The sequence below is a fragment of the Xenopus laevis genome, chromosome 1L (assembly GCF_017654675.1).
Source record: "Xenopus laevis strain J_2021 chromosome 1L, Xenopus_laevis_v10.1, whole genome shotgun sequence".
Lineage (NCBI taxonomy): Eukaryota > Metazoa > Chordata > Amphibia > Anura > Pipidae > Xenopus > Xenopus laevis.
In genome coordinates, this window is record NC_054371.1 from 233,285,224 (window position 1) to 233,311,897 (window position 26,674).

Below are 26,674 nucleotides of genomic sequence, written 5' to 3' on the forward strand. Positions count from 1 at the left end.
AGCAGACAGGAGGGAGCCAATGAGATTAGAGGAGGGAAAGGGGTGTTACAGGGAGAGTTGGGAAGTGAATCAGGGGTACAGGCTGATACATTAGATAGGTACAAGGAAGGGTCGGATGCTTTATTCACCAGTAGCTCCTCCCAGCAGACAGGAGGGAGCCAATGAGATTAGAGGAGGGAAAGGGGTGTTACAGGGAGAGCTGGGAAGTGAATCAGGGGTACAGGCTGATACATTAGATAGGTACAAGGAAGGGTCGGATGCTTTATTCACCAGTAGCTCCTCCCAGCAGACAGGAGGGAGCCAATGAGATTAGAGGAGGGAAAGGGGTGTTACAGGGAGAGCTGGGAAGTGAATCAGGGGTACAGGCTGATACATTAGATAGGTATAAGGAAGGGTCGGATGCTTTATTCACCAGTAGCTCCTCCCAGCAGACAGGAGGGAGCCAATGAGATTAGAGGAGGGAAAGGGGTGTTACAGGGAGAGCTGGGAAGTGAATCAGTGGTACAGGCTGATACATTAGATAGGTACAAGGAAGGGTCGGATGCTTTATTCACCAGTAGCTCCTCCCAGCAGACAGGAGGGAGCCAATGAGATTAGAGGAGGGAAAGGGGTGTTACAGGGAGAGCTGGGAAGTGAATCAGTGGTACAGGCTGATACATTAGATAGGTACAAGGAAGGGTCGGATGCTTTATTCACCAGTAGTACAGAGACTGTATTACTATGTTACTGTATTACTATGTTATTGTATTACTATATTACTATGTTACTGTATTACTATATTACTATATTACTGTGTTACTATATTACTATGTGAGTGTGTAAGTAAATGTAACAAACTGTAACAGTTCAGATCCTATTGGATCACTGAGGAGACACTGAAATACTATTAAAACATTAAGCTTCAATTTTGGGGAAAACAGTAAAAAAGATGGATAGTAATTAAGAAAACAAGTCTCTGTTTATGCGGAACAATCTGAATAGAGTTTGGAAGGTGAAGTTCCCCTTTACAGGATAAACAGACTGTGAGTTTGTGTCACACACAATTAATTACATGTGAGGAGAGACAAAGACACAGAGATTCTCACATACAGACGAGACAGACTCGTTACAGAGCTAAAGACACGACAAATAGACATTTAGTTATTTCTCACACAGAACTCATAGCCCGAGGGAACAGGAAACGAGCGAGAGGAATGTGCCATAGAGTTCTGGTCTAACTGACAGAGCGTCGCCTGCCACGAGCACAATAGAGACGGAAAATGTGGGTAGAGCGGTAAGCAGAGCTCGTTACGCACACTATTAAACTCATGCTGAGATGTAAGAGCGCCACCAGCGGCCGGAGGAACAAATCTGTGACCTGGAATGTACCATAGAGTTAGGAGGACCCGGGCGGGGCCGGACAGTCTGAGGAAAGTCTAAGCCTGGGGCTGACGGAGCGGTGAGTGTTTTACACCAAAGTGTCTGTCACTGGGACCCCAACTGTGTGTGACTAGAACTCCCCACTTTTATACAACTGTGTGTGACTATATAGAACTCCTCACTTTTATACAACTGTGTGTGACTAGAACTCCCCACTTTTATACAACTGTGTGTGACTATATAGAACTCCTCACTTTTATACAACTGTGTGTGACTATATAGAACTCCTCACTTTTATACAACTGTGTGTGACTATATAGAACTCCTCACTTTTATACAACTGTGTGTGACTAGAACTCCCCACTTTATACAACTGTGTGTGACTATATAGAACTCCTCACTTTTATACAACTGTGTGTGACTATATAGAACTCCCACTTTATACAACTGTGTGTGACTATATAGAACTCCTCACTTTTATACAACTGTGTGTGACTAGAACTCCTCACTTTTATACAACTGTGTGTGACTAGAACTCCTCACTTTTATACAACTGTGTGTGACTATATAGAACTCCTCACTTTTATACAACTGTGTGTGACTATATAGAACTCCTCACTTTTATACAACTGTGTTGACTATATAGAACTCCTCACTTTTATACAACTGTGTGTGACTATATAGAACTCCTCACTTTATACAACTGTGTGTGACTATATAGAACTCCTCACTTTTATACAACTGTGTGTGACTATATAGAACTCCTCACTTTTATACAACTGTGTGTGACTATATAGAACTCCTCACTTTTATACAACTGTGTGTGACTATATAGAACTCCTCACTTTTATACAACTGTGTGTGACTATATAGAACTCCTCACTTTTATACAACTGTGTGTGACTAAGAACTCCTCACTTTTATACAAACTGTGTGTGCTAGAACCCCCTTTAATTTATAGAACTCCCCACTTTTATACAACTGTGTGTGACTAGAACTCCTCACTTTTATACAACTGTGTGACTATATAGAACTCCTCACTTTTATACAACTGTGTGTGACTATATAGAACTCCTCACTTTTATACAACTGTGTGTGACTATATAGAACTCCTCACTTTTATACAACTGTGTGTGACTATATAGAACTCCTCACTTTTATACAACTGTGTGTGACTATATAGAAACTCCTCACTTTTATACAACTGTGTGTGACTATATAGAACTCCCCACTTTTATACAACTGTGTGTGACTATATAGAACTCCTCACTTTTATACAACTGTGTGTGACTATATAGAACTCCTCACTTTTATACAACTGTTGTGTGACTATATAGAACTCCCCACTTTTATACAACTGTGTGTGACTATATAGAACTCACAACTTTTATACAACTGTGTGTGACTATATAGAACTCCCCACTTTTATACAACTGTGTGTGACTATATAGAACTCACAACTTTTATACAACTGTGTGTGACTATATAGAACTCCTCACTTTTATACAACTGTGTGTGACTATATAGAACTCCTCACTTTTATACAACTGTGTGTGACTATATAGAACTCCTCACTTTTATACAACTGTGTGTGACTATATAGAACTCCTCACTTTTATACAACTGTGTGTGACTATATAGAACTCCTCACTTTTATACAACTGTGTGTGACTATATAGAACTCCCACTTTTATACAACTGTGTGTGACTATATAGAACTCCTCACTTTTATACAACTGTGTGTGACTATATAGAACTCCTCACTTTTATACAACTGTGTGTGACTATATAGAACTCCTCACTTTTATACAACTGTGTGTGACTATATAGAACTCCTCACTTTTATACAACTGTGTGTGACTATATAGAACTCCTCACTTTTATACAACTGTGTGTGACTATATAGAACTCCTCACTTTTATACAACTGTGTGGTGACTATATAGAACTCCTCACTTTTATACAACTGTGTGTGACTATATAGAACTCCTCCACTTTTATACAACTGTGTGTGACTATATAGAACTCCCCACTTTTATACAACTGTGTGTGACTATATAGAACTCCTCACTTTTATACAACTGTGTGTGACTATATAGAACTCCTCACTTTTATACAACTGTGTGTGACTATATAGAACTCCTCACTTTTATACAACTGTGTGTGACTATATAGAACTCCTCACTTTTATACAACTGTGTGTGACTATATAGAACTCCTCACTTTTATACAACTGTGTGTGACTATATAGAACTCCTCACTTTTATACAACTGTGTGTGACTAGAACTCCTCACTTTTATACAAACTGTGTGTGACTAGAACTCCTCACTTTATACAACTGTGTGTGACTTAGAACTCCCCACTTTTATACAACTGTGTGTGACTATATAGAACTCCTCACTTTTATACAACTGTGTGTGACTATATAGAACTCCTCACTTTTATACAACTGTTGTGTGACTATATAGAACTCCTCACTTTTATACAACTGTGTGTGACTATATAGAACTCCTCACTTTTATACAACTGTGTGTGACTAGAACTCCTCACTTTTATACAACTGTGTGTGACTAGAACTCCTCACTTTTATACAACTGTGTGTGACTATATAGAACTCCTCACTTTTATACAACTGTGGTGTGACTATATAGAACTCCTCACTTTTATAACAACTGTGTGTGACTAGAACTCCCACTTTTATACAACTGTGTGTGACTATATAGAACTCCTCACTTTTATACAACTGTGTGTGACTATATAGAACTCCCCACTTTTATACAACTGTGTGTGACTATATAGAACTCCTCACTTTTATACAACTGTGTGTGACTAGAACTCCCCACTTTTATACAACTGTGTGTGACTAGAACTCCCCACTTTTATACAACTGTGTGTGACTAGAACTCCTCACTTTTATACAACTGTGTGTGACTATATAGAACTCCTCACTTTTATACAACTGTGTGTGACTATATAGAACTCCTCACTTTTATACAACTGTGTGTGACTATATAGAACTCCTCACTTTTATACAACTGTGTGTGACTAGAACTCCTCACTTTTATACAACTGTGTGTGACTAGAACTCCTCACTTTTATACAACTGTGTGTGACTATATAGAACTCCTCACTTTTATACAACTGTGTGTGACTATATAGAACTCCTCACTTTTATACAACTGTGTGTGACTATATAGAACTCCTCACTTTTATACAACTGTGTGTGACTATATAGAACTCCTCACTTTTATACAACTGTGTGTGACTATATAGAACTCCTCACTTTTATACAACTGTGTGTGACTATATAGAACTCCTCACTTTTATACAACTGTGTGTGACTAGAACTCCTCACTTTTATACAACTGTGTGTGACTAGAACTCCCCACTTTTATACAACTGTGTGTGACTATATAGAACTCCTCACTTTTATACAACTGTGTGTGACTATATAGAACTCCTCACTTTTATACAACTGTGTGTGACTAGAACTCCTCACTTTTATACAACTGTGTGTGACTATATAGAACTCCCCACTTTTATACAACTGTGTGTGACTATATAGAACTCCTCACTTTTATACAACTGTGTGTGACTATATAGAACTACTCACTTTTATACAACTGTGTGTGACTATATAGAACTCCTCACTTTTATACAACTGTGTGTGACTATATAGAACTCCTCACTTTTATACAACTGTGTGTGACTATATAGAACTCCTCACTTTTATACAACTGTGTGTGACTATATAGAACTCCTCACTTTTATACAACTGTGTGTGACTAGAACTCCTCACTTTTATACAACTGTGTGTGACTATATAGAACTCCTCACTTTTATACAACTGTGTGTGACTAGAACTCCTCACTTTTATACAACTGTGTGTGACTATATAGAACTCCCCACTTTTATACAACTGTGTGTGACTATATAGAACTCCTCACTTTTATACAACTGTGTGTGACTAGAACTCCTCACTTTTATACAACTGTGTGTGACTATATAGAACTCCCCACTTTTATACAACTGTGTGTGACTATATAGAACTCCTCACTTTTATACAACTGTGTGTGACTAGAACTCCTCACTTTTATACAACTGTGTGTGACTATATAGAACTCCTCACTTTTATACAACTGTGTGTGACTATATAGAACTCCCCACTTTTATACAACTGTGTGTGACTATATAGAACTCCTCACTTTTATACAACTGTGTGTGACTAGAACTCCTCACTTTTATACAACTGTGTGTGACTATATAGAACTCCTCACTTTTATACAACTGTGTGTGACTATATAGAACTCCTCACTTTTATACAACTGTGTGTGACTATATAGAACTCCTCACTTTTATACAACTGTGTGTGACTAGAACTCCCCACTTTTATACAACTGTGTGTGACTATATAGAACTCCTCACTTTTATACAACTGTGTGTGACTATATAGAACTCCTCACTTTTATACAACGGTGTGTGACTATATAGAACTCCTCACTTTTATACAACTGTGTGTGACTAGAACTCCCCACTTTTATACAACTGTGTGTGACTATATAGAACTCCCCACTTTTATACAACTGTGTGTGACTAGAACTCCTCACTTTTATACAACTGTGTGTGACTATATAGAACTCCTCACTTTTATACAACTGTGTGTGACTATATAGAACTCCTCACTTTTATACAACTGTGTGTGACTATATAGAACTCCTCACTTTTATACAACTGTGTGTGACTATATAGAAACTCCTCACTTTTATACAACTGTGTGTGACTATATAGAACTCCTCACTTTTATACAACTGTGTGTGACTATATAGAACTCCCCACTTTTATACAACTGTGTGTGACTAGAACTCCCCACTTTTATACAACTGTGTGTGACTAGAACTCCTCACTTTTATACAACTGTGTGTGACTATATAGAACTCCCCACTTTTATACAACTGTGTGTGACTATATAGAACTCCTCACTTTTATACAACTGTGTGACTATATAGAACTCCTCACTTTTATACAACTGTGTGTGACTATATAGAACTCCTCACTTTTATACAACTGTGTGTGACTATATAGAACTCCTCACTTTTATACAACTGTGTGTGACTATATAGAACTCCTCACTTTTATACAACTGTGTGACTATATAGAACTCCTCACTTTTATACAACTGTGTGTGACTATATAGAACTCCTCACTTTATACAACTGTGTGTGACTATATAGAACTCCTCACTTTTATACAACTGTGTGTGACTAGAACTCCTCACTTTTATACAACTGTGTGTGACTATATAGAACTCCTCACTTTTATACAACTGTGTGTGACTATATAGAACTCCTCACTTTTATACAACTGTGTGTGACTATATAGAACTCCTCACTTTTATACAACTGTGTGACTATATAGAACTCCTCACTTTTATACAACTGTGTGTGACTATATAGAACTCCTCACTTTTATACAACTGTGTGTGACTATATAGAACTCCTCACTTTTATACAACTGTGTGTGACTAGAACTCCTCACTTTTATACAACTGTGTGTGACTATATAGAACTCCTCACTTTTATACAACTGTGTGTGACTAGAACTCCTCACTTTTATACAACTGTGTGTGACTATATAGAACTCCTCACTTTTATACAACTGTGTGTGACTATATAGAACTCCCCACTTTTATACAACTGTGTGTGACTATATAGAACTCCTCACTTTTATACAACGGTGTGTGACTAGAACTCCTCACTTTTATACAACTGTGTGTGACTATATAGAACTCCCCACTTTTATACAACTGTGTGTGACTATATAGAACTCCTCACTTTTATACAACTGTGTGTGACTATATAGAACTCCTCACTTTTATACAACTGTGTGTGACTATATAGAACTCCTCACTTTTATACAACTGTGTGTGACTATATAGAACTCCTCACTTTTATACAACTGTGTGTGACTATATAGAACTCCTCACTTTTATACAACTGTGTGTGACTATATAGAACTCCTCACTTTTATACAACTGTGTGTGACTATATAGAACTCCTCACTTTTATACAACTGTGTGTGACTATATAGAACTCCTCACTTTTATACAACTGTGTGTGACTATATAGAACTCCTCACTTTTATACAACTGTGTGACTATATAGAACTCCTCACTTTTATACAATTGTGTGTGACTATATAGAACTCCTCACTTTTATACAACTGTGTGTGACTATATAGAACTCCTCACTTTTATACAACTGTGTGTGACTAGAACTCCTCACTTTTATACAACTGTGTGTGACTATATAGAACTCCTCACTTTTATACAACTGTGTGTGACTATATAGAACTCCTCACTTTTATACAACTGTGTGTGACTAGAACTCCTCACTTTTATACAACTGTGTGTGACTATATAGAACTCCCCACTTTTATACAACTGTGTGTGACTATATAGAACTCCTCACTTTTATACAACGGTGTGTGACTAGAACTCCTCACTTTTATACAACTGTGTGTGACTATATAGAACTCCCCACTTTTATACAACTGTGTGTGACTATATAGAACTCCTCACTTTTATACAACTGTGTGTGACTATATAGAACTCCTCACTTTTATACAACTGTGTGTGACTAGAACTCCTCACTTTTATACAACTGTGTGTGACTATATAGAACTCCCCACTTTTATACAACTGTGTGTGACTATATAGAAACTCCTCACTTTTATACAACTGTGTGTGACTAGAACTCCTCACTTTTATACAACTGTGTGTGACTATATAGAACTCCTCACTTTTATACAACTGTGTGTGACTATATAGAACTCCTCACTTTTATACAACTGTGTGTGACTATATAGAACTCCTCACTTTTATACAACTGTGTGTGACTATATAGAACTCCTCACTTTTATACAACTGTGTGTGACTAGAACTCCTCACTTTTATACAACTGTGTGTGACTATATAGAACTCCTCACTTTTATACAACTGTGTGTGACTATATAGAACTCCTCACTTTTATACAACTGTGTGTGACTAGAACTCCTCACTTTTATACAACTGTGTGTGACTATATAGAACTCCCCACTTTTATACAACTGTGTGTGACTATATAGAACTCCTCACTTTTATACAACTGTGTGTGACTATATAGAACTCCCCACTTTTATACAACTGTGTGTGACTATATAGAACTCCTCACTTTTATACAACTGTGTGTGACTATATAGAACTCCTCACTTTTATACAACTGTGTGTGACTATATAGAACTCCTCACTTTTATACAACTGTGTGTGACTAGAACTCCCTCACTTTTATACAACTGTGTGTGACTATATAGAACTCCTCACTTTTATACAACTGTGTGTGACTATATAGAACTCCTCACTTTTATACAACTGTGTGTGACTATATAGAACTCCTCACTTTTATACAACTGTGTGTGACTATATAGAACTCCTCACTTTTATACAACTGTGTGTGACTATATAGAACTCCTCACTTTTATACAACTGTGTGTGACTATATAGAACTCCTCACTTTTATACAACTGTGTGTGACTATATAGAACTCCTCACTTTATACAACTGTGTGTGACTATATAGAACTCCCCACTTTTATACAACTGTGTGTGACTATATAGAACTCACAACTTTTATACAACTGTGTGTGACTATATAGAACTCCCCACTTTTATACAACTGTGTGTGACTATATAGAACTCACAACTTTTATACAACTGTGTGTGACTATATAGAACTCCTCACTTTTATACAACTGTGTGTGACTATATAGAACTCCTCACTTTTATACAACTGTGTGTGACTATATAGAACTCCTCACTTTTATACAACTGTGTGTGACTATATAGAACTCCTCACTTTTATACAACTGTGTGTGACTATATAGAACTCCTCACTTTTATACAACTGTGTGTGACTATATAGAACTCCTCACTTTTATACAACTGTGTGTGACTATATAGAACTCCCCACTTTTATACAACTGTGTGTGACTATATAGAACTCACAACTTTATACAACTGTGTGTGACTATATAGAACTCCTCACTTTTATACAACTGTGTGTGACTATATAGAACTCCCCACTTTTATACAACTGTGTGTGACTATATAGAACTCCTCACTTTTATACAACTGTGTGTGACTATATAGAACTCCTCACTTTTATACAACTGTGTGTGACTATATAGAACTCCTCACTTTTATACAACTGTGTGTGACTAGAACTCCTCACTTTTATACAACTGTGTGTGACTATATAGAACTCCTCACTTTTATACAACTGTGTGTGACTATATAGAACTCCTCACTTTTATACAACTGTGTGTGACTATATAGAACTCCTCACTTTTATACAACTGTGTGTGACTAGAACTCCTCACTTTTATACAACTGTGTGTGACTATATAGAACTCCTCACTTTTATACAACTGTGTGTGACTATATAGAACTCCTCACTTTTATACAACGGTGTGTGACTATATAGAACTCCTCAATTTTATACAACTGTGTGTGACTATATAGAACTCCTCACTTTTATACAACTGTGTGTGACTATATAGAACTCCCCACTTTTATACAACTGTGTGTGACTATATAGAACTCCCCACTTTTATACAACTGTGTGTGACTAGAACTTCTCACTTTTATACAACTGTGTGTGACTATATAGAACTCCCCACTTTTATACAACTGTGTGTGACTAGAACACCCCACTTTTATACAACTGTGTGTGACTATATAGAACTCCTCACTTTTATACAACGGTGTGTGACTATATAGAACTCCTCACTTTTATACAACTGTGTGTGACTATATAGAACTCCTCACTTTTATACAACTGTGTGTGACTAGAACTCCCCACTTTTATACAACTGTGTGTGACTATATAGAACTCCTCACTTTTATACAACTGTGTGTGACTAGAACTCCCCACTTTTATACAACTGTGTGTGACTATATAGAACTCCTCACTTTTATACAACTGTGTGTGACTATATAGAACTCCCCACTTTTATACAACTGTGTGTGACTAGAACACCCCACTTTTATACAACTGTGTGTGACTATATAGAACTCCTCACTTTTATACAACTGTGTGTGACTATATAGAACTCCTCACTTTTATACAACGGTGTGTGACTATATAGAACTCCTCACTTTTATACAACTGTGTGTGACTATATAGAACTCCCCACTTTTATACAACTGTGTGTGACTATATAGAACTCCCCACTTTTATACAACTGTGTGTGACTAGAACTTCTCATTTTTTTACAACTGTGTGTGACTATATAGAACTCCCCACTTTTATACAACTGTGTGTGACTAGAACACCCCACTTTTATACAACTGTGTGTGACTATATAGAACTCCTCACTTTTATACAACTGTGTGTGACTATATAGAACTCCTCACTTTTATACAACGGTGGTGTGACTATATAGAAACTCCTCACTTTTTATACAACTGTGTGTGACTATATAGAACTCCTCACTTTTATACAACTGTGTATGACTATATAGAACTCCCCACTTTTATACAACTGTGTGTGACTAGAACTCCTCACTTTTATACAACTGTGTGTGACTATATAGAACTCCCCACTTTTATACAACTGTGTGTGACTATATAGAACTCCTCACTTTTATACAACGGTGTGTGACTAGAACTCCTCACTTTTATACAACTGTGTGTGACTATATAGAACTCCCCACTTTTATACAACTGTGTGTGACTATATAGAACTCCTCACTTTTATACAACTGTGTGTGACTATATAGAACTCCTCACTTTTATACAACTGTGTGTGACTAGAACTCCTCACTTTTATACAACTGTGTGTGACTATATAGAACTCCCCACTTTTATACAACTGTGTGTGACTATATAGAACTCCTCACTTTATACAACTGTGTGTGACTAGAACTCCTCACTTTTATACAACTGTGTGTGACTATATAGAACTCCTCACTTTTATACAACTGTGTGTGACTATATAGAACTCCTCACTTTTATACAACTGTGTGTGACTATATAGAACTCCTCACTTTTATACAACTGTGTGTGACTATATAGAACTCCTCACTTTTATACAACTGTGTGTGACTAGAACTCCTCACTTTTATACAACTGTGTGTGACTATATAGAACTCCTCACTTTTATACAACTGTGTGTGACTATATAGAACTCCTCACTTTTATACAACTGTGTGTGACTAGAACTCCTCACTTTTATACAACTGTGTGTGACTATATAGAACTCCCCACTTTATACAACTGTGTGTGACTATATAGAACTCCTCACTTTTATACAACTGTGTGTGACTATATAGAACTCCCCACTTTTATACAACTGTGTGTGACTATATAGAACTCCTCACTTTTATACAACTGTGTGTGACTATATAGAACTCCTCACTTTTATACAACTGTGTGTGACTATATAGAACTCCTCACTTTTATACAACTGTGTGTGACTAGAACTCCTCACTTTTATACAACTGTGTGTGACTATATAGAAACTCCTCACTTTTATACAACTGTGTGTGACTATATAGAACTCCTTCACTTTTATACAACTGTGTGTGACTATATAGAACTCCTCACTTTTATACAACTGTGTGTGACTATATAGAACTCCTCACTTTTATACAACTGTGTGTGACTATATAGAACTCCTCACTTTTATACAACTGTGTGTGACTATATAGAACTCCTCACTTTTATACAACTGTGTGTGACTATATAGAACTCCTCACTTTTATACAACTGTGTGTGACTATATAGAACTCCCACTTTTATACAACTGTGTGTGACTATATAGAACTCACAACTTTTATACAACTGTGGTGTGACTATATAGAACTCCCACTTTTATACAACTGTGTGTGACTATATAGAACTCACAACTTTTATACAACTGTGTGTGACTATATAGAACTCCTCACTTTTATACAACTGTGTGTGACTATATAGAACTCCTCACTTTTATACAACTGTGTGTGACTATATAGAACTCCTCACTTTTATACAACTGTGTGTGACTATATAGAACTCCTCACTTTTATACAAACTGTGTGTGACTATATAGAACTCCTCACTTTTATACAACTGTGTGTGACTATATAGAACTCCTCACTTTTATACAACTGTGTGTGACTATATAGAACTCCTCACTTTTATACAACTGTGTGTGACTATATAGAACTCCTCACTTTTATACAACTGTGTGTGACTAGAACTCCTCACTTTTATACAACTGTGTGTGACTAGAACTCCTCACTTTTATACAACTGTGTGTGACTAGAAACTCCCCACTTTTATACAACTGTGTGTGACTATATAGAACTCCTCACTTTTATACAACTGTGTGGTGACTATATAGAACTCCTCACTTTTATACAACTGTGTGTGACTATATAGAAACTCCTCACTTTTATACAACTGTGTGTGACTATATAGAACTCCTCACTTTTATACAACTGTGTGTGACTAGAACTCCTCACTTTTATACAACTGTGTGTGACTATATAGAACTCCCCACTTTTATACAACTGTGTGTGACTAGAACTCCTCACTTTTATACAACTGTGTGACTATATAGAACTCCTCACTTTTATACAACTGTGTGTGACTATATAGAACTCCTCACTTTTATACAACTGTGTGTGACTATATAGAACTCCTCACTTTTATACAACTGTGTGTGACTATATAGAACTCCTCACTTTTATACAACTGTGTGTGACTAGAACTCCCCACTTTTATACAACTGTGTGTGACTATATAGAACTCCTCACTTTTATACAACTGTGTGTGACTATATAGAACTCCTCACTTTTATACAACTGTGTGTGACTATATAGAACTCCTCACTTTTATACAACTGTGTGACTATATAGAACTCCTCACTTTTATACAACTGTGTGTGACTATATAGAACTCCTCACTTTTATACAACTGTGTGTGACTATATAGAACTCCTCACTTTTATACAACTGTGTGTGACTATATAGAACTCCTCACTTTTATACAACTGTGTGTGACTATATAGAACTCCTCACTTTTATACAACTGTGTGTGACTAGAACTCCCCACTTTTATACAACTGTGTGTGACTATATAGAACTCCTCACTTTTATACAACTGTGTGTGACTATATAGAACTCCTCACTTTTATACAACTGTGTGTGACTATATAGAACTCCTCACTTTTATACAACTGTGTGTGACTATATAGAACTCCTCACTTTTATACAACTGTGTGTGACTATATAGAACTCCCCACTTTTATACAACTGTGTGTGACTAGAACTCCTCACTTTTATACAACTGTGTGTGACTATATAGAACTCCTCACTTTTATACAACTGTGTGTGACTATATAGAACTCCCCACTTTTATACAACTGTGTGTGACTATATAGAACTCACAACTTTTATACAACTGTGTGTGACTATATAGAACTCCCCACTTTTATACAACTGTGTGTGACTATATAGAACTCACAACTTTTATACAACTGTGTGTGACTATATAGAACTCCTCACTTTTATACAACTGTGTGTGACTATATAGAACTCCTCACTTTTATACAACTGTGTGTGACTATATAGAACTCCTCACTTTTATACAACTGTGTGTGACTATATAGAACTCCTCACTTTTATACAACTGTGTGTGACTATATAGAACTCCTCACTTTTATACAACTGTGTGTGACTATATAGAACTCCCCACTTTTATACAACTGTGTGTGACTATATAGAACTCCTCACTTTTATACAACTGTGTGTGACTATATAGAACTCCTCACTTTTATACAACTGTGTGTGACTATATAGAACTCCTCACTTTTATACAACTGTGTGTGACTATATAGAACTCCTCACTTTTATACAACTGTGTGTGACTATATAGAACTCCTCACTTTTATACAACTGTGTGTGACTATATAGAACTCCTCACTTTTATACAACTGTGTGTGACTATATAGAACTCTCACTTTTATACAACTGTGTGTGACTATATAGAACTCCTCACTTTTATACAACTGTGTGTGACTATATAGAACTCCTCACTTTTATACAACTGTGTGTGACTATATAGAACTCCTCACTTTATACAACTGTGTGTGACTATATAGAACTCCTCACTTTTATACAACTGTGTGTGACTATATAGAACTCCTCACTTTATACAACTGTGTGTGACTATATAGAACTCCTCACTTTTATACAACTGTGTGTGACTATATAGAACTCCCCACTTTTATACAACTGTGTGTGACTATATAGAACTCCTCACTTTTATACAACTGTGTGTGACTATATAGAACTCCTCACTTTTATACAACTGTGTGTGACTATATAGAACTCCTCACTTTTATACAACTGTGTGTGACTATATAGAACTCCTCACTTTTATACAACTGTGTGTGACTATATAGAACTCCTCACTTTTATACAACTGTGTGTGACTAGAACTCCCCACTTTTATACAACTGTGTGTGACTATATAGAACTCCTCACTTTTATACAACTGTGTGTGACTATATAGAACTCCCCCACTTTTATACAACTGTGTGTGACTATATAGAACTCCTCACTTTTATACAACTGTGTGTGACTAGAACTCCCCACTTTTATACAACTGTGTGTGACTAGAACTCCCCACTTTTATACAACTGTGTGTGACTAGAACTCCTCACTTTTATACAACTGTGTGTGACTATATAGAACTCCTCACTTTTATACAACTGTGTGTGACTATATAGAACTCCTCACTTTTATACAACTGTGTGTGACTATATAGAACTCCTCACTTTTATACAACTGTGTGTGACTAGAACTCCTCACTTTATACAACTGTGTGTGACTAGAACTCCTCACTTTTATACAACTGTGTGTGACTATATAGAACTCCTCACTTTTATACAACTGTGTGTGACTATAATAGAACTCCCTCACTTTTATACAACTGTGTGTGACTATATAGAACTCCTCACTTTATACAACTGTGTGTGACTATATAGAACTCCTCACTTTTATACAACTGTGTGTGACTATATAGAACTCCTCACTTTTATACACTGTGTGTGACTATATAGAACTCCCTCACTTTATACAACTGTGTGTGACTAGAACTCCCTCACTTTTATACCAACTGTGTGTGACTAGAACTCCCACTTTTATACAACTGTGTGTGACTATATAGATACTCCTCACTTTTATACAACTGTGTGTGACTATAATAGAACTCCTCACTTTTATACAACTGTGTGTGACTAGAACTCCTCACTTTTATACAACTGTGTGTGACTATATAGAACTCCCCACTTTTATACAACTGTGTGGTGACTATATAGAACTCCTCACTTTTATACAACTGTGTGTGACTATATAGAACTACTCACTTTTATACAACTGTGTGTGACTATATAGAACTCCTCACTTTTATACAACTGTGTGTGACTATATAGAACTCCTCACTTTTATACAACTGTGTGTGACTATATAGAACTCCTCACTTTTATACAACTGTGTGGTGACTATATAGAACTCCTCACTTTTATACAACTGTGTGTGACTAGAACTCCTCACTTTTATACAACTGTGTGTGACTATATAGAACTCCTCACTTTTATACAACTGTGTGTGACTAGAACTCCTCACTTTTATACAACTGTGTGTGACTATATAGAACTCCCCACTTTTATACAACTGTGTGTGACTATATAGAACTCCTCACTTTTATACAACTGTGTGTGACTAGAACTCCTCACTTTATACAACTGTGTGTGACTATAATAGAACTCCCCACTTTTATACAACTGTGTGTGACTATATAGAACTCCTCACTTTTATACAACTGTGTGTGACTAGAACTCCTCACTTTTATACAACTGTGTGTGACATATAGAACTCCTCACTTTTATACAACTGTGTGTGACTATATAGAACTCCCCACTTTTATACAACTGTTGTGTGACTATATAGAACTCCTCACTTTATACAACTGTGTGTGACTAGAACTCCTCACTTTTATACAACTGTGTGTGACTATATAGAACTCCTCACTTTTTAATACAACTGTGTGTGACTATATAGAACTCCTCACTTTTATACAACTGTGTGTGACTATATAGAACTCCTCACTTTTATACAACTGTGTGTGACTAGAACTCCCCACTTTTATACAACTGTGTGTGACTATATAGAACTCCTCACTTTTATACAACTGTGTGTGACTATATAGAACTCCTCACTTTTATACAACGGTGTGTGACTATATAGAACTCCTCACTTTTATACAACTGTGTGTGACTAGAACTCCCCACTTTTATACAACTGTGTGTGACTATATAGAACTCCCCACTTTTATACAACTGTGTGTGACTAGAACTCCTCACTTTTATACAACTGTGTGTGACTATATAGAACTTCCTCACTTTTATACAACTGTGTGTGACTATATAGAACTCCTCACTTTTATACAACTGTGTGTGACTATATAGAACTCCTCACTTTTATACAACTGTGTGTGACTATATAGAACTCCTCACTTTTATACAACTGTGTGTGACATATATAGAACTCCTCACTTTTATACAACTGTGTGTGACTATATAGAACTCCCCACTTTTATACAACTGTGTGTGACTAGAACTCCCCACTTTTATACAACTGTGTGTGGACTAGAACTCCTCACTTTTATACAACTGTGTGTGACTATATAGAACTCCCCACTTTTATACAACTGTGGTGTGACTATATAGAACTCCTCACTTTTATACAACTGTGTGACTATATAGAACTCCTCACTTTTATACAACTGTGTGTGACTATATAGAACTCCTCACTTTTATACAACTGTGTGTGACTATATAGAACTCCTCACTTTTATACAACTGTGTGTGACTATGATAGAACTCCTCACTTTTATACAACTGTGTGACTATATAGAACTCCTCACTTTTATACAACTGTGTGTGACTATATAGAACTCCTCACTTTTATACAACTGTGTGTGACTATATAGAACTCCTCACTTTTATACAACTGTGTGTGACTAGAACTCCTCACTTTTATACAACTGTGTGTGACTATATAGAACTCCTCACTTTTATACAACTGTGTGTGACTATATAGAACTCCTCACTTTTATACAACTGTGTGTGACTATATAGAACTCCTCACTTTTATACAACTGTGTGACTATATAGATCCTCACTTTTATACAACTGTGTGTGACTATATAGAACTCCTCACTTTTATACAACTGTGTGTGACTATATAGAACTCCTCACTTTTATACAACTGTGTGTGACTAGAACTCCTCACTTTTATACAACTGTGTGTGACTATATAGAACTCCTCACTTTTATACAACTGTGTGTGACTAGAACTCCTCACTTTTATACAACTGTGTGTGACTATATAGAACTCCTCACTTTTATACAACTGTGTGTGACTATATAGAACTCCCACTTTTATACAACTGTGTGTGACTATATAGAACTCCTCACTTTTATACAACGGTGTGTGACTAGAACTCCTCACTTTTATACAACTGTGTGTGACTATATAGAACTCCCCACTTTTATACAACTGTGTGTGACTATATAGAACTCCTCACTTTTATACAACTGTGTGTGACTATATAGAACTCCTCACTTTTATACAACTGTGTGTGACTATATAGAACTCCTCACTTTTATACAACTGTGTGTGACTATATAGAACTCCTCACTTTTATACAACTGTGTGTGACTATATAGAACTCCTCACTTTTATACAACTGTGTGTGGACTATATAGAACTCCTCACTTTTATACAACTGTGTGTGACTATATAGAACTCCTCACTTTTATACAACTGTGTGTGACTATATAGAACTCCTCACTTTTATACAACTGTGTGTGACTATATAGAACTCCTCACTTTTATACAACTGTGTGACTATATAGAACTCCTCACTTTTATACAATTGTGTGTGACTATATAGAACTCCTCACTTTTATACAACTGTGTGTGACTATATAGAACTCCTCACTTTTATACAACTGTGTGTGACTAGAACTCCTCACTTTTATACAACTGTGTGTGACTATATAGAACTCCTCACTTTTATACAACTGTGTGTGACTATATAGAACTCCTCACTTTTATACAACTGTGTGTGACTAGAACTCCTCACTTTTATACAACTGTGTGTGACTATATAGAACTCCCCACTTTTATACAACTGTGTGTGACTATATAGAACTTCCTCACTTTTATACAACGGTGTGTGACTAGAACTCCTCACTTTTATACAACTGTGTGTGACTATATAGAACTCCCCACTTTTATACAACTGTGTGTGACTATATAGAACTCCTCACTTTTATACAACTGTGTGTGACTATATAGAACTCCTCACTTTTATACAACTGTGTTGACCTAGAACTCCTCACTTTTATACAACTGTGTGTGACTATATAGAACTCCCCACTTTTATACAACTGTGTGTGACTAATATAGAACTCCTCACTTTTATACAACTGTGTGTGACTAAGAACTCCTCACTTTTATACAACTGTGTGTGACTATATAGAACTCCTCACTTTTATACAACTGTGTGTGACTATATAGAACTCCTCACTTTTATACAACTGTGTGTGACTATATAGGAACTCCTCACTTTTATACAACTGTGTGTGACTATATAGAACTCCTCACTTTTATACAACTGTGTGTGACTAGAACTCCTCACTTTTATACAACTGTGTGTGACTATATAGAACTCCTCACTTTATACAACTGGTGTGTGACTATATAGAACTCCTCACTTTTATACAACTGTGTGTGACTAGAACTCCTCACTTTTATACAACTGTGTGTGACTATATAGAATCCCCACTTTTATACAACTGTGTGTGACTATATAGAACTCCTCACTTTTATACAACTGTGTGTGACTATATAGAACTCCCCCACTTTTATACAACTGTGTGTGACTATATAGAACTCCTCACTTTTATACACTGTGTGTGACTATATAGAACTCCTCACTTTTATACAACTGTGTGTGACCTATATAGAACTCCTCACTTTTATACAACTGTGTGTGACTAGAACTCCTCACTTTTATACAACTGTGTGTGACTATATAGAACTCCTCACTTTTATACAACTGTGTGTGACTATATAGAACTCCTCACTTTTATACAACTGTGTGTGACTATATAGAACTTCCTCACTTTTATACAACTGTGTGTGGACTATATAAGAACTCCTCACTTTTATACAACTGTGTGTGACTATATAGAACTCCTCACTTTATACAACTGTGTGTGGACTATATAGAACTCCTCACTTTTATACAACTGTGTGTGACTATATAGAACTCCTCACTTTTATACAACTGTGTGTGACTATATAGAACTCCCCACTTTTATACAACTGTGTGTGACTATATAGAACTCACAACTTTATACAACTGTGTGTGACTATATAGAAACTCCCCACTTTTATACAACTGTGTGTGACTATATAGAACTCCCCACTTTTATACAACTGTGTGTGACTATATAGAACTCCTCACTTTTATACAACTGTGTGTGACTATATAGAACTCCTCACTTTTATACAACTGTGTGTGACTATATAGAACTCCCCACTTTTATTACAACTGTGTGTGACTATATAGAACTCACAACTTTTATACAACTGTGTGTGACTATATAGAACTCCCCACTTTTATACAACTGTGTGTGACTATATAGAACTCCCCACTTTTATACAACTGTGTGTGACTATATAGAACTCCTCACTTTTATACAACTGTGTGTGACTTAGAACTCCTCACTTTTATACAACTGTGTGTGGACTAACCCCTTTATCAACTGTGTGTGACTATATAGAAACTCCCCACTTTTATACAACTGTGTGTGACTATATAGAACTCACAACTTTTATACAACTGTGTGTGACTATATAGAACTCCTCACTTTTATACAACTGTGTGTGACTATATAGAACTCCCCACTTTTATACAACTGTGTGTGACTATATAGAACTCACTCACTTTATACAACTGTGTGTGACTATATAGAAACTCCTCACTTTTATACAACTGTGTGTGACTATATAGAACTCCTCACTTTATACAACTGTGTGTGACTAGAACTCCCTCAACTTTTATACAACTGTGTGTGACTATATAGAACTCCTCACTTTTATACAAACTGTGTGGTGACTATATAGAACTCCTCACTTTTATACAACTGTGTGTGACTATATAAGAACTCCTCACTTTTATACAACTGTGTGTGACTAGAACTCCTCACTTTTATACAACTGTGTGTGACTATATAGAACTCCTCACTTTTATACAACTGTGTGTGACTAGAAACTCCTCACTTTTATACAACTGTGTGTGACTATATAGAACTCCTCACTTTTATACAACTGTGTGTGACTATATAGAACTCCTCACTTTTATAGCAACGGTGTGTGACTATATAGAACTCCTCAATTTTATACAACTGTGTGTGACTATATAGAACTCCTCACTTTTATACAACTGTGGTGTGACTATATAGAACTCCCCACTTTTATACAACTGTGTGTGACTATATAGAACTCCCCACTTTTATACAACTGTGTGTGACTAGAACTTCTTCTCACTTTTATACAACTGTGTGTGACTATATAGAACTCCCCACTTTTATACAACTGTGTGTGACTAGAACACCCCACTTTTATACAACTGTGTGTGACTATATAGAACTCCTCACTTTTATACAACGGTGTGTGACTATATAGAACTCCTCACTTTTATACAACTGTGTGTGACTATATAGAACTCCTCACTTTTATACAACTGTGTGTGACTAGAACTCCCCACTTTTATACAACTGTGTGTGACTATATAGAACTCCTCACTTTTATACAACTGTGTGTGACTATATAGAACTCCTCACTTTTATACAACGGTGTGTGACTAGAACTCCTCACTTTTATACAACTGTGTGTGACTATATAGAACTCCCCACTTTTATACAACTGTGTGTGACTATATAGAACTCCTCACTTTTATACAACTGTGTGTGACTATATAGAACTCCTCACTTTTATACAACTGTGTGTGACTAGAACTCCTCACTTTTATACAACTGTGTGTGACTATATAGAACTCCCCACTTTTATACAACTGTGTGTGACTATATAGAACTCCTCACTTTATACAACTGTGTTGTGACTAGAACTCCTCACTTTTATACAACTGTGTGTGACTATATAGAACTCCCCACTTTTATACAACTGTGTGTGACTATATAGAACTCCTCACTTTTATACAACTGTGTGTGACTATATAGAACTCCTCACTTTTTATACAACTGTGTGTGACTATATAGAACTCCTCACTTTTATACAACTGTGTGTGACTAGAACTCCTCACTTTTATACAACTGTGTGTGACTATATAGAACTCCTCACTTTATACAACTGTGTGTGACTATATAGAACTCCTCACTTTTATACAACTGTGTGTGACTAGAACTCCTCACTTTATACAACTGTGTGTGACTATATAGAACTCCCCCACTTTTATACAACTGTGTGTGACTATATAGAATCCTCACTTTTATACAACTGTGTGTGACTATATAGAACTCCCCACTTTTATACAACTGTGTGTGACTATATAGAACTCCTCACTTTTATACAACTGTGTGTGACTATATAGAACTCCTCACTTTTATACAACTGTGTGTGACTATATAGAACTCCTCACTTTTATACAAACTGTGTGTGACTAGAACTCCTCAACTTTATACAACTGTGTGTGACTATATAGAACTCCTCACTTTTATACAACTGTGTGTGACTATATAGAACTCCTCACTTTTATACAACTGTGTGTGACTATATAGAACTCCTCACTTTTATACAACTGTGTGTGACTATATAGAACTCCTCACTTTTATACAACTGTGTGTGACTATATAGAACTCCTCACTTTTATACAACTGTGTGTGACTATATAGAACTCCTCACTTTTATACAACTGTGTGTGACTATATAGAACTCCTCACTTTTATACAACTGTGTGTGACTATATAGAACTCCTCACTTTTATACAACTGTGTGTGACTATATAGAACTCCTCACTTTTATACAACTGTGTGTGACTATATAGAACTCCCCACTTTTATACAACTGTGTGTGACTATATAGAACTCACAACTTTTATACAACTGTGTGTGACTATATAGAACTCCCCACTTTTATACAACTGTGTGTGACTATATAGAACTCCCCACTTTTATACAACTGTGTGTGACTATATAGAACTCCTCACTTTTATACAACTGTGTGTGACTATATAGAACTCCTCACTTTTATACAACTGGTGTGTGACTATATAGAACTCCTCACTTTTATACAACTGTGTGTGACTATATAGAACTCCTCACTTTTATACAACTGTGTGTGACTATATAGAACTCCCCACTTTTATACAACTGTGTGTGACTATATAGAACTCACAACTTTTATACAACTGTGTGTGACTATATAGAACTCCTCACTTTTATACAACTGTGTGTGACTATATAGAACTCCCCACTTTTATACAACTGTGTGTGACTATATAGAACTCCTCACTTTTATACAACTGTGTGTGACTATATAGAACTCCTCACTTTTATACAACTGTGTGTGACTATATAGAACTCCTCACTTTTATACAACTGTGTGTGACTAGAACTCCTCACTTTTATACAACTGTGTGTGACTATATAGAACTCCTCACTTTTATACAACTGTGTGTGACTATATAGAACTCCTCACTTTTATACAACTGTGTGTGACTATATAGAACTCCTCACTTTTATACAACTGTGTGTGACTAGAACTCCTCACTTTTATACAACTGTGTGTGACTATATAGAACTCCTCACTTTTATACAACTGGTGTGTGACTATATAGAACTCCTCACTTTTATACAACGGTGTGTGACTATATAGAACTCCTCAATTTTATACAACTGTGTGTGACTATATAGAACTCCTCACTTTTATACAACTGTGTGTGGACTATATAGAACTCCCCACTTTTATACAACTGTGTGTGGACTATATAGAACTCCCCACTTTTATACAACTGTGTGTGACTAGAACTTCTCACTTTTATACAACTGTGGTGTGACTATATAGAACTCCCCACTTTTATACAACTGTGTGTGACTAGAACACCCCACTTTTATACAACTGTGTGTGACTATATAGAACTCCTCACTTTTATACAACGGTGTGTGACTATATAGAACTCCTCACTTTTATACAACGTGTGTGACTATATAGAACTCCTCACTTTTATACAACTGTGTGTGACTAGAACTCCCCACTTTTATACAACTGTGTGTGACTATATAGAACTCCTCACTTTTATACAACTGTGTGTGACTAGAACTCCCCCACTTTTATACAACTGTGTGTGACTATATAGAACTCCTCACTTTTATACAACTGTGTGTGACTATATAGAACTCCCCACTTTTATACAACTGTGTGTGACTAGAACACCCCACTTTTATACAAACTGTGGTGTGACTATATAGAACTCCTCACTTTTATACAACTGTGTGTGACTATATAGAACTCCTCACTTTTATACAACGGTGTGTGACTATATAGAACTCCTCACTTTTATACAACTGTGTGTGACTATATAGAACTCCCCACTTTTATACAACTGTGTTGTGACTATATAGAACTCCCCACTTTATACAACTGTGTGTGACTAGAACTTCTCATTTTTTACAACTGTGTGTGACTATATAGAACTCCCCACTTTTATACAACTGTGTGTGACTAGAACACCCCACTTTTATACAACTGTGTGTGACTATATAGAACTCCTCACTTTTTATACAACTGTGTGTGACTATATAGAACTCCTCACTTTTATACAACGGTTGTGGACTATATAGAACTCCTCACTTTTATACAACTGTGTGTGACTATATAGAAACTCCTCACTTTTATACAACTGTGTATGACTATATAGAACTCCCCACTTTTATACAACTGTGTGTGACTAGAACTCCTCACTTTATACAACTGTGTGTGACTATATAGAACTCCCCACTTTTTATACAACTGTGTGTGACTATATAGAACTCCTCACTTTTATACAACGGTGTGTGACTTAGAACTCCTCACTTTTATACATACTGTGGTGTGACTATATAGAACTCCCACTTTTATACAACTGTGTGTGACTATATAGAACTCCTCACTTTTATACAACTGTGTGTGACTATATAGAACTCCTCACTTTTATACAACTGTGTGTGACTAGAACTCCTCAACTTTTATACAACTGTGTGTGGACTATATAGAACTCCCCACTTTTTATACAACTGTGTGTGACTATATAGAACTCCTCACTTTTATACAACTGTGTGTGACTAGAACTCCTCACTTTTATACAACTGTGTGTGACTATAATAGAACTCCTCACTTTTATACAACTGTGTGTGACTATATAGAACTCCTCACTTTTATACAACTGTGTGTGACTATATAGAAACTCCTCACTTTTATACAACTGTTGTGTACTAATAGAACTCCTCACTTTTATACAACTGTGTGTGACTAGAACTCCACTTTTATACAACTGTGTGTGACTATATAGAACTCCTCACTTTTATACAACTGTGTGTGACTATATAGAACTCCTCACTTTATACAACTGTGTGTGACTAGAACTCCTCACTTTTATACAACTGTGTGTGACTATATAGAACTCCCCCACTTTTATACAACTGTGTGTGGACTATATAGAACTCCTCACTTTTATACAACTGTGTGTGACTATATAGAACTCCCCACTTTTATACAACTGTGTGTGACTATATAGAACTCCTCACTTTATACAACTGTGTGTGACTATATAGAACTCCTCACTTTTATACAACTGTGTGTGACTATATAGAACTCCTCACTTTTATACAACTGTGTGTGACTAGAACTCCTCACTTTATACAACTGTGTGTGACTATATAGAACTCCTCACTTTTATACAACTGTGTGTGACTATATAGAACTCCTCACTTTTTATACAACTGTGTGTGACTATATAGAACTCCTCACTTTTATACAACTGTGTGTGACTATATAGAACTCCTCACTTTTATACAACTGTGTGTGGACTATATAGAACTCCTCACTTTATACAACTGTGTGTGACTATATAGAACTCCTCACTTTTATACAACTGTGTGTGACTATATAGAACTCCTCACTTTTATACAACTGTGTGTGACTATATAGAACTCCCCACTTTTATACAACTTGCTGTGACTATATAGAACTCACAACTTTTATACAACTGTGTGTGACTATATAGAACTCCCCACTTTTATACAACTGTGTGTGACTATATAGAACTCACAACTTTTATACAACTGTGTGTGACTATATAGAACTCCTCACTTTTATACACTGTGTGTGACTATATAGAACTCCTCACTTTTATACAACTGTGTGTGACTATATAGAACTCCTCACTTTTATACAACTGTGTGTGACTATATAGAACTCCTCACTTTTATACAACTGTGTGTGACTATATAGAATCCTCACTTTTATACAACTGTGTGTGACTATAATCGAACTCCTCACTTTTATACAACTGTGTGTGACTATATAGAACTCCCACTTTTATACAACTGTGTGTGACTATATAGAACTCACAACTTTATACAACTGTGTGTGACTATATAGAACTCCTCACTTTTATACAACTGTGTGTGACTATATAGAACTCCCCACTTTTATACAACTGTGTGTGGACTATATAGAACTCCTCACTTTTATACAACTGTGTGTGACTATATAGAACTCCTCACTTTTATACAACTGTGTGTGCTAATAGAACTCCTCACTTTTATACAACTGTGTGTGACTAGAACTCCTCACTTTTATACAACTGTGTGTGACTATATAGAACTCCTCACTTTTATACAACTGTGTGTGACTATATAGAACTCCTCACTTTTATACAACTTGTGTGACTATATAGAACTCCTCACTTTTATACAACTGTGTGTGACTAGAACTCCTCACTTTTATACAACTGTGTGTGACTATATAGAACTCCTCACTTTATACAACTGTGTGTGACTATATAGAACTCCTCACTTTTATACAACTGTGTGTGACTAGAACTCCTCACTTTTTATACAACTGTGTGTGACTATATAGAACTCCTCACTTTTATACAACTG

At 36.0% G+C, this 26,674-nt stretch overlaps 1 protein-coding gene across 2 annotated transcripts in view; it reads left to right on the plus strand.

Moving 5' to 3' along the window:
* Positions 1–1,292: 1,292 nt before the first annotated feature.
* LOC733283 (talin-1) overlaps positions 1,293–26,674 on the plus strand; it is a 97,272-nt gene continuing 71,890 nt past the window's right edge. For both annotated transcript variants that reach the window (XM_041570960.1, XM_041570962.1), the window contains exon 1: positions 1,293–1,438. The gene's annotated coding sequence lies outside the window, so the exon portion shown is untranslated. The remainder of the gene's footprint in view (positions 1,439–26,674) is intronic.